An 11,873-nucleotide genomic window follows, 5' to 3' on the forward strand; every position below is an offset into this window, starting at 1 on the left:
GAGAGAGAGAGAAGCCACAGGGGGAAATATCACTTTCTAGGTCATGCGCAGTAATCTGCCTCTTCCAACCAGGCTCCACCTCCAAACAACATAGCATCCCATTGGTGGATGAAGTCATCAGTGAGTATTGTTCCTGCATGGTCCAATAACCTCATAAATCCTGCCTTTGAGCACATGAACCTTTATGGGGATATTCCAAATAAAAACCACAAAATTCTCTCTGGTGCCCCAGAGACTCATATGCACCACTTTATGAGAATTGCATTTAGTCCATCTCTAGGAGTTGATAAAATTTTAACAGTTCTAGCATTGCTGAAAAGTCTAAGTCTAAAGCCTTCTTTGAAACAAACAAAAGCTCCTGTAAAAATAAAAAAGAAAGTTAAACACTGCTGACATACAATAATATAGGGTGAGCATTCACATTCCAAAAAGGATGAATAAGGGATAGAAACCAATGGGACCAATACTAAAACCCAGCAAGGCAAACGTTAAGGTAGCTTTATTTCCAGATCCTGGGGCAAGATGCAGCAAAATTCAAACTTCAAGTGGCTTGAGAAGCCATGCCCCTATGACATTGCCTGCTGAAGCCTCATAGCCTCTCTCTGGCTCACTTTGTTCACTGCCTATAGCTTTCCTCATTGAACATTCCATGTTCCTGTCTTCTCCAAATTCTTGGGGTTTCCACTGCATGTTTTCTTCATGTTTACAGTTTCATGCACTGCCCCCTCAGCAGCACACTTCTCAGCCTCTCAGGCCATTTTTGGACATCTGGATGGAAGCCTAACTGACCCCACTCTTGCATTCTGCATGCCTGTAAAACTAACAACTTCTGCATGACATTGAGGTCTGATGGCAGCTTCAGAAGTAGCTGGGCCCCCTTGGATCGTGGCTGTAGAAGCCTGCAAGTATTTGGATGACAGCACATGAACTAAACCCCAGGGAGTCAATTTTCTAGGTACCCATTCTAGACCACCTCACCCCACAAAGAATGGCTGCTATCAAGAAATCAAACAATAACAAATATGGTGGCAGGGTTGTGGGGAGAATGGAATACTTCTCCATTGCTGGTGGGAGTGCAGATTGGTGCAACCACTATAGAAATCAATATGGAGTTACCTCAAAGAGCTAGAATTAGAGGTTCTGTTTGACCCAGGTATCCCTCTGCTGGGTATCTTTCCAAAAAAATTAAAAGAATTATATCACAGTGATATATGTACACCTATGTTTATAGCAGCACAGTTTGTAATAGCTCAAACTTGGAAACAGCCCATTTGCCCATCAGTTGGAGACTGGATAAAGAAGATGTGGTTTTTCTATAAAATGGAATACTACTCAGCCATAAAGAATGAGAAATTAGATTCATTCATATGAAAATGGATACATATTGAGGATATACCCCTAAGTGAAATATATGTCACACATGTGTGAATACTGAATAGTTTCTCTGGTGTGAAAAACTATAATGGTACATAAGATCCTAATGATATAAATGACAATATGAAATAGAAAGAAAAGGGCTAAGGTGTAGGGAAAGTGGGAAGGCTAGGGGAAAGGAAACAAGGGAAAAGAAAAAAAAACATGAGAAAATGAGAAAATGAAAACAAAGTATATGTAAATAGGGAAGGGAGGAGGGGGTGAAGGGAGAACAGGGATAAGGGAAAAGGATGAGAACCAAAACCTGTTATGTAAGTGTACAAGATCCCAATGATGAATGTAACTATACTGTATACCTAAAATGTACCAATAAACTCAATGAGAGAAAAAAAAGAAACATTAGATAGAAGTGATCAGGGGCTGTCTTCCCCAAGAAAAGTCTTTCACTTTTGCACACTTGAGCCTGTGAAGGATAAGGTCTTGCTTATTTCTGAGATGCCCTCAAGGACATCTTTCCTAAGGTTCTGATGTAAAGTACTTGGCTTCTGTTTAACACTAATCTTTTTAGCAAGCAGACTTATCTCTGCTCCAATTTTACAGGCCCAGGCTTTACAGGTGCTTTTTTTTCTGCAAAAAACTGAAAACCTTTATAATAGGCTTTTTGTTCCTATTTCCTGCAGTATAAAATCAGGGAGCAGTATCCATGTCATTGCCTGGTCATTGGGCTGCCTTGAAATTTCCTCTATCAGATTACATAGTTCACCACTCTTAATCTCACTCTCCTGCAAAGTCTTGGGACATGAGAAAAATTTACACAAATTATCTGCCAGAACATAATAAATAAAGTCTCAACTTCAACTGTCAGTGTAGTATTTATTCTTAACTGAAACCTCATGAGCCTGGTCTTTACCATCTGCATTTGTATTAGCATTCTGGTCTTCTGAACCTTGAAGAGAATCTCACATCAAGCTCAGCTTATAGCGTTCTAGGGCTGCTTCTTTAGCCAAACTCCTCCTGCAAATTTGTTCCAAAACATGGTCAGTTAGCAATGACCCCACTTCTGGTACCAAAATTTGATTTACTTTCTTATTGCTGGGAGACAGTATCCAACCCTCCACAACTTCAAGGAGGAGAGGTTTATTCTGGATCATGTTTTCAATTCATAGTCCACTGGCTGCAAGGCATGATGGCATGGCAGAAGGGCAGCAGAGAAGTATTCACATCATAGTGGCCAGAGGTCAGAGAGAGAACAAAGGAGCCATGGAGGGAGATATAGCCTTCCAGGTCATGTCCCCAGTGACCTGCATCCTTCAATCAGGTGCCACCTCCCAAGAGCACACTTGGTCACTGAACTCACCAGAAGATGAATCCACTAATGACCTTCATAAAACTTGCATTTGAGTGCATGAGGCTTTAGGGGGACATTCCTGATTCAAACTATAATAGTAATAGGGTGCTATTTTGTAGATCAAAGACTAGTTTAGATTGGTTTCAAGAAAGTTTTTGTTATAGTTGTTTCTTTTCTAACTCATGTCTTCCTCCTGTGATGTGACATTCTTTGAAAAATTTCTGCAGTGGCAGGTGCAGTGATTTCCCTTTCTAATGACTGCCTGATAGCTCTGGAACTGGTGTTGTTCATTTACCTCAATGAACAATTAATTGACTGATATATCCAATTCTACCACTTACCCTGAAATTGGAGACTGAGACTGTATCTATGCCTTTTGTCAATGATGAGTTAAAATGACTATATTTTGTTTCTTTTGTCTTTCATTGGTAGCTAACATTTTAGAATCCAATAGTATGCAATTAGAGGAAAATGTGCCAGCTTCTTCAAATGCTATATCTCACAAGAATTCAGAAGAGGGGGAGGCTTTCCTTCAGTGTTTCTGCTGCCTGCATCACAAATTCAAGGGCCTGAGTTTGATCTGAAAAAAAAAATCAGAAGAAACTTCTTAAATTTCTTATCAGTTATTTTCAAGGATTTTCCAGAGAAAACATAGGTTCTCAACACTGTATGACTTTCCTCACCACTTTGAAAGCTGCATTTAGGTTTCAGCCCAAAGCTACTGAACTTGCATGAAAGAATTCAACCCAAGTGAAGAAATATCCTTTTCAATAAAAAGTGATAAAAATAACTTAAATTTCCAGTGTACCTTTCTTCTGAAGAATTTATAAAGTCCTTACATGATTAGGTGAAAGATTTTTTAATTCAAAGAGTGTTCTTTTCTTGGTTAGCATTTGATTGATCAAAGCTTAAATATGTTTCAGAATGTCTTTCTCATCTTTTATTACTGTGTTTTCAGGTTCAACACATTTCAATGTAATTTATAGACTTCTATTCATTTAAAATAAATCAATATAAGAACTGAGTCACTTTGCTTTGTCCCATTATCCAATTTCCTTGGAGAAGCATTTTCTTTCTAAATCATTCTTCATATTAAGTTACTTCCAACTTTAATCTTCAATTTGATTTGGGGGTTTCCCACCTGAGACCAATGAGACAACTGAGGAACAGCCCACTGGGCCTCTGTAGACAGCCTTACCTTTTAATACAGTGCTGTCTGCCATTGCTAATATTCAGAATCTTTGCATGGCTCTACAAGGAAGTTTAATCTTTTGTTTCCAAAGTTAATTCTTTTATCAGTCACTCCTATCCCTCTTTCTGCCTGCACAGGTGTGTGTATGTGTGTGTGTGTGTGTGTGTGTGTGTGTTGCTAGTAAAATCAGTTACATTCATATATTTCTGAGTCTTCAACTTCTTAATATTTTTCAGCTTTTCTTAAATTTCATCTGCATTACATGAATTTTCCAAATGTTTTATTTGTATATTATAAGAACAAGCATTTCTGTGTTTCAGAATCTTTAGTATAAGAAATACATATGTTCATGATAAAAAAGAGACATTACTGGGGGGCTGAGACAGGAAGATAACATGATCTGGGCAATTTAGCAAAAAAAATTTTTTTAAGGTACCAGGGATCAAACACAGGACCTTGTACTTGTGAGGCAGGTGCAGTGCTACAGAGCCAAATCCCTGGTCCTCAAAATCCTGTTTTCAAATAAATTTTGGAAAATGGGTAAAAAAAAGGTTGGGGTTGTGGCTCAGTGTGAAAACCCTGGATTCAACTTCCAGTCCTGGAGAGAGAGAGAGAGAGAGAGAGAGAGAGAGAGAGAGAGAGAGAGAAGAGAGAAACATTCACCATGTTCTCCAGCTTAAAAAAACAAAAACAACAATACTTGTATTCCATCTTTTTGTTTTGACTACTTAAAAAAATCAAAATTGGGATCATGGAATGAAGTTTTAAAACAATCAGAATTGAAAGAACCATCAAGTATTTATAAATTGTGTTTGATATTTTAAAGTTTATGTTATTTTGTGAGAATTTTCTCAGGTTTTATTATTTTAAAAAAGATTTCTGTAAACAGCTTTTGAGTTTATTACTTGAAAGCACCTGAAGATTTAGGTATCCCCCAAATGCTTATAAAAGTTTATGTCTAAAATGATGGATTGCATTGCCTGTGACAGCAAAGGAAATAAAATAATAGATGATGGTCTTTGGAAAGTGAAGGGACAGTTATAAAGGTAACAAGCTTGGGGTATGTGTATCAATCAGTGATCTCCAAAAACACTCCAGGTCGATAGATTTTTGTAATAAATTGGCTCATGTGATTTTTGGGGGATCTAATCCTAAAATCTATCAGACAGTTGACTTACTGGAAAGTCAGACAAGTGTAATATTGAGGTATTGACTCTGAAACCTACTGGACAAGCAGGCAGGCTAGAAGCTCAGGCCAGGTTTCTGTGCCACAGCTCTAAGTGTAGATGATTCTGTACCCAACTAGTCACTCTGGTCTCTTAGATAATAGTATTCATTTGGGCTCAAGTCTAAAACAAGGCAACTTAACACTGAACTCGAAGATGCTGCTTTGACTGATAGAAAATAGTTGAACAATCCAGAAGTTAAAAAAAAAGATGTGGTTTTTCTATAAAATGGAATACTACTCAGCCATAAAGAATGAGAAATTAGATTCATTCATAGAAAAATGGATACATATTGAGGATATGCTCCTAAGTGAAATAAATAAGTCACACAAGTGTAAATACCGAGTAGTTTCTCTGGTGTGAAAAACTAAAATAGTACATAAGGTCCTAATGAGATAATTGACAGTATGAAATAGAAAGAAAAGGGCTAAAGGTGTAGGAAAGTAGGAAGGGTAGGGGAAAGGAAATAAGAGAAAAGAAAAAAAAACATGATAAAATGAGAAAATGGAAATAAAGTGTTTGTAAACACGGAGGTTAGGAGGGGGTGAAGGGAGAGTAGGGACAAGGTGAAAAATGAGAACCAAGATCTGTCATGTAAGTGTACAAGATCCCAATGATGAATGTAACTCTACTGTATACCTAAAATGTACCAATAAACTCAATTTAAAAAAAAAAAAAAAGCTTAAAGCCAAATGTTCGTCCCTGGTTTTGTTACTGCATCCATATTAACTTAAATAACCTCCATTTCTTAATGGGCTTTGATTTTCAAAGGTCAAAACTCCACACTAGAATCAATCATCATTAATCATTATTAAAGTTTTAAAGGATAGGTTAATTCTTCTGTTGAAACTCTTCAATAATATGAAACTCCTCAATTTATTTTACAGACCTATAGCTAAAGCTTCAGGCTTTAAGAAGGCTATGGTCATGTCAAATGTTTTTACTGCTAATTGGATTTTGGATTAAATCAGACACTCTCTATTTATTGATTTTAATAATATCACCGAAAGAAAACTTCAGAATAATCTGTCTTATAAAATGCAAAGAAAGATCCTGTGTATACATTACTATGCTGAGCCCAGGGCTTACCTGCTCAAGCACTGGTACAGAGAGGGCGGTGTTGGTATCATTCAGTGATGGGATTTGTCTGGGCAGGTCAGAAACAAGAGGAAGATGGACAGGAAGTGTAAGCTTTGGGCCAGACTAGGATGGAGATGCTGCACAATGAAATCTAACTTGCACAAAATGGGAGGGAAAAGAAAAGTCAAGGTCAGTGGACAGGGAGAAGACAAAGAATGTCAGAGCCAGAAGCCCTGTTGTCAGCTCTAAGATGGAGGCCAGGGTGATGTGACCAGGTAGCATATGTCCCACTAGAGTGGGAGGTCTTAAGGTAAAGAAAAAATTGGGGGCAATGTGGAGGACCATGACCTCCAAATTCTGAACTGAGGTATATCAGTGATAATTAAGATAACATAGTAAAAATTGCAATTTCTGGAGGGTTTCCTAAGGTATCAAACTGTATCCTGGATTTTATGTACTGTATCTCTTTCAACAAAAGTGTGAGAAAATAAGGCACTTCTTGTGTGTTTCTGTCCTCAGAGCAGAGCTGGTAGCTGTTGAGGTGCAGAAGGAAGTTCAGACAACAGTATGATAACATGGGGGAGCTTGTGAAAAATGGAGACTAAGAGTATAGGGTACAAAAATTGAGGGGAAAAAAGAATGGGCTAGTAGTATAAAGAATGACAGTGTTGAAAGAGATTAATCAAAAGGGTTTTGGGGTACAGGGACAACAACAACAAAAATCATAACCAGAATTCCTAACCCAGAAGTGTTTGCTTTAATATGTAGACTTAGTGATTCCTGGAGGACTCATGAGGAAAACATGAACAGGGCAGGTGTTGACAAATGAGTGCTTTACACAAACCAGGGCCAGTCAGATGTGTCTGATAGATGAGTTTTTGTGGTTTGTGGACAGGCAGGCCTTTCAAGTCTGGCTTTAAGCTCATCATGTGATGATATCGTACACATACATCACTCTAAATTGGCATGATGACCTTCAGATCTAAGTATATTGAAACAATGTTGACAGTAGGCTAGGACTCGACTGCACCTTGGATTATACCCTAAAGGCAAACCATCTGAGGAGCAAAGGAATGTTTAGTGAAAATGCTTACTGTGTGGGCTGTTTAATTTGTATAGTTAATTACAGGAAAAAGAATATACATGAACCTTTACAAATACTCTTAAATTCCTTAGAATTGTTATGTTGTTGCCACATTGCTATATACATATTGTTGTCATAGCCACCTCAGGATTTGTATTCCTAAAAGATGGTGAAAATCATACAATCTAGAGCAAAACTCTTTAACATCCCTCCTCACTTCTACATCCTATGAGAATGTTTAGAATCTTTGTGTTTTTGAAAATTACTTTAGCACCAGAATCTCAGTAAATCTTTTAACTCACATTAATACATTCTACTTATAATCACATATGTGAATTAAGTGGAAGAAAAATGTACATATAAAATTGGGGAAATTTATAAAAATATGAGGAGGAAATACACTAACTAGTACTGCATACTTAGGAAAGTCTTTCTTCCCTACAGATGACAGAGAAGACCACTTAAATTCTGTATCTGCCTTAGTTTACTCAAGTTACCATATCAAAAATACTATAGAACAAGTGTTTAAATAAGATAAATTTATTTTTTCAGAAATTTGGAAGCTAAAGGTGCAAGACCAAGATGTCTTCATGGCTTATAGATGGCAGTCTTTTCCCTGTGTTTTCACATGGTCTTCTGTGTGAGTCTCTGTCTTTCATTCCTTTTCTTATACAGACAATAGTCACATACTCTAAGTACTTCATTTATCTCTTTGAAGACTATCTCCAATCACATTCTGAAGAACTGGAGGTTAGGACTTTAACATGTGAATTTTGAGGAGATCACAGTTCACCCTATAATAGTGCCTTTCCAAAAGATTCAGAATTTTAAGCCAGTGTAGATTTTTTAAAAAAATCAGTTGAGCTTTACCGACAAGATTTCCTGTTACAGGGCTGGGGATTTAGCTCAGTGGTACCACTGTCTGCCTCACAAGCACAAGGTCCTGAGTTCAATCCCTGATACACACACACAAAAAAATTTCCTATTACAGAAACTTCACAATATGCTGTATGGAAACAAATACACAGACACCAGGGAAAGCCTCTTCAGTATACTCATCTTTATCATGTCAGGAATGTTGAATGGATCACCAACCTGGAGAAATTAATTATTAAGTCTCTGAGATATACGAACTCTGTAGGAAAAAGGCATCAAAGGAAGTGCCAAATTCTCATGTGGTCCAAAGTGTCATCATTTGACAAAAGTTCAAGAAATAATGTCACAAATAAATGAACCCATTACTGGGTACTAGATCTTGTGTCACTCCTAAACTACCTCAAAAAAAGAGTTTGTCTAGATTTCTGTCAGTATGTGAAGGTTTTACCCTAAAATGCACCTACCATTTTACTACCCTGGGTCTTGGAGTTGTACCAGAGCTCTGTTTCCAGCCAAAAGATAGAAGTGAGCCCTGTTATATGTAAAACATCTCCACAGGAGATAGGAAAGTGGTCATGACCAATTTTTTAAAGCCACAATTTGAAAAATATGAGCAAAGGTTTCTGGAAAGGGTGGAGTGTGATAGGTCTGGAGGCTTTTGGGGGGTGGATGTAAAGCTTGAAAAGATGGCCCAGGTTGATATATTTAGTTAACAAAGGTGAAATTGCTACCTCTCTTCCAGGAACTGACTCAAGGTTGGGAAGAAGTGGGAGTTTTATGATGTCTTTCAACAGAAGAAAAGAGCATAATGGTCTGTGCTGAGGGACATCAGAAGATATTCTAGGCAAATATTCATGACATGACTCTCTCAGAAACAAGAAACTTCATCCCACAGATGCTTACTCAGTGGAAATGTTACAATTTAAATATTGCTCAACACTTGGTGTGTCAGAACATATTGTACTCTTTGTTAAAAGAAGACTGGTTTCATTTACCCATTTCTTAGTATTTCAGAAAGTCTCATGACACTCACACCCTTCTTCCCAGAATCCCATTTCCCCATTCTTCAGCCCCACTGGGTCATTCCACATCTACACACACACACACACACACACACACACACACACACACACACAGAGATGTCCTTCACACATACTCTTGTGGGTGTCCTGTCCTTTCTCGAAACTTCCTTCTCTCTGAGCCTTTCTAAGGCTTATTAAATGTTAATTCTCTTACAAAGGTTCTCTAGATCCTACTCATCTGAATGCTTTTCATCTTCCTTTGGATTCTTTACAGCATTTTTTACTTAGGATGGAGTTTAATCTGTCTCATCATCTCTTAGTACTATCTTGTTTAATCTGTTTCCTTTTCTAGAAGATTCTTCAACTCCATAAAGATGTGAATTTTTTTGTATTGAGTTTATTGGTACTTTTTAAGTATGCAGTACAGTTACATTTATCATTTGGACCTTGTACCTTTACATGACAGATATTGGTTCTCATTTTCCCCCATACCCCTGCCCTCCCTTCACCCCCTCCATCCTTCCCTATTTACAAAGATTTTGTTTCCATGTTTTCATTTTCTCATATTTTTCCCATTTCCTTTCCCCTACACTTTTAACCCTTTTCTTCCTATTTCACATTGTCAATTATACAATTTGCATGTTATTTACACTTTTAGTTTTCACATCAGAGAAAATATTCAGTATTTACACATATGTGTCTTACTTATTTCACTTGAGTATGACCTCAATATGCATCCATTTTCCTATGAATAACTCTAGTTTCTCATTCTTTATAACTGAGTAGTACTCTACTTCATAGAATTTTTAGTTCAATTTTCTTTGGATCCCTGCCCATATCTAGCACAACTCTTGTACATGGAAGGAAGCAGTCAATATTTCTTGAATTACATTGAGTTGATGCTGTGAAAATGACATTCTTCTGTGGGGACATCCTTATTGTAAAGTGAGACTAGGGTTCCATATAGCATAGAAGTAGTTTTGGAGTGTATTTGGTGTTGGTCCTAGAATGTGGGTTATGAAGTATTCACAAGACTGTACCTCAGAGTGAAGCCAGAGCTGACAAAGAAACAGACCCAAAAGAGGATTAGCTGAGGAAACAAAAACTGACAATTCACTAAACTGAAGTAAGCTGTGTAAGCAGAGGAATGGGTAGTTGGGAAGGCTGAAGTCTCAGAGATACTGGAGGAAAAGACTGGAACTTAGCTGGTGAATAATTGCTAAGTGGAGTAAGGTCTTCAGGACACTTTTCTCCTTAATGGTTTCATCCGATGAGATTTTAAACCAGTGTTTGCGATTATCTTAATTCAAATGTCATCAGTGTAGTTTGATGGAAGTTCATACCATCTGGTGAGTAAATCTAAAGTTCTTTGATTATAAGCCTTCCAAGTGTTCTTCATATATCTTGTTATCTGTAAGTTGCTATGATCCTGCAAACTGTTTCACTTGAATGGGCTAACAAATGACCAAAGATTTATCCTCTTGTTGACACAGAGCATGAACTTACCCAGTCTCCTAGAATTTGATCAGCAGGGTGTGTTTCTTTTACCTTTCATCTTCTTCTGGGTTCTAGATGTAAGGACAGTGGTGAAGTATGATGAAAATAATCTTGGAACTTAACAAATACCACTTTTGTTTTCACTGAACAACTTTGTGGTTTGAGGTTAGTCTCTCTGGACTTCAGATACTTTGCTCTTAAAGTGAGATGATGGGCTGGATATTTAGCTCAGTGGTGCTGCCACCTGCCTTCTAAGTACAAGGTCTGGAGTTTGATTCCCAGTTTTAAAAAAAAGTAGGATTAAGATAGTAATCCTAAGTAGTGCTATTTGTAAAATCTTGATGGTAAAAAACTGAATACAATATGTTCTTAAAGCTCTTCTCTTTAGTTAATTAATATTTCTCAAACAGTTATTTGTAAGGGGGTGAGGCTAAGGTCAGAATAAGAAGGGAGGTATTTCCTGTAAGGGTGTACACTATATGCTTTGGGTTGTTTATCTCGCAGTCCAACTGTCTTGAGATAAATTGATTCTTTCTGTGATGTTAGCAAGTCTGGGATCTGTAAAAACTACCAATACTGAAATTCAACTCTCTACAAGTAATTTTTTAAAACAATGAATATGTCAAGAAACACTTGACAAGTCCATGCTAAGGATAAAATGAAATATGACTTAGAACAGATTTGTGACTTATAAAGGGTTGTGGAGATGTAAATGATAATTATTCTTATTTGTTCTGTAGACCCAGGTGTACCAGGTGTTCTGTTCTGAATAACATCGAAAAAGCAAATAAAGGGTAAGATTCCTGTGTGTGCCTAGTGGCTTTTCATGCCATCTCTTCCTCCCTAGTGGCACAACACACATCTGCTTGTTCTGTCAGTCTATCTATCTGTCTATCTATCTATCTATCTATCTATCTATCTATCTATCTATCTATCCATCCTAGGGATTAAACCCAAGGCCTTAGCACCAAGTCATGTCCCCACCCCTTTTTGAGACAAGGGTCTAAGTCATTAAGTTGCTCAAACTGGTTTTGAACTTCAATCCTCCTGCCTCAGCCTTCCAAAGTGCTGATTATATGTGTATGCCCCTGTGTCAGGTCCACGGCCACATTATGGAAGGGAAGAGGTTTCCAGAAAGGATCAGAGGAAGTAGATTGGGTGGGCAAAATTTTCA

This window comes from Fukomys damarensis, unplaced genomic scaffold (genome assembly GCF_012274545.1).
Source record: "Fukomys damarensis isolate Sample0158 unplaced genomic scaffold, DMR_v1.0_HiC HiC_scaffold_38, whole genome shotgun sequence".
In the NCBI taxonomy this organism is placed as follows: Eukaryota; Metazoa; Chordata; class Mammalia; order Rodentia; family Bathyergidae; genus Fukomys; species Fukomys damarensis.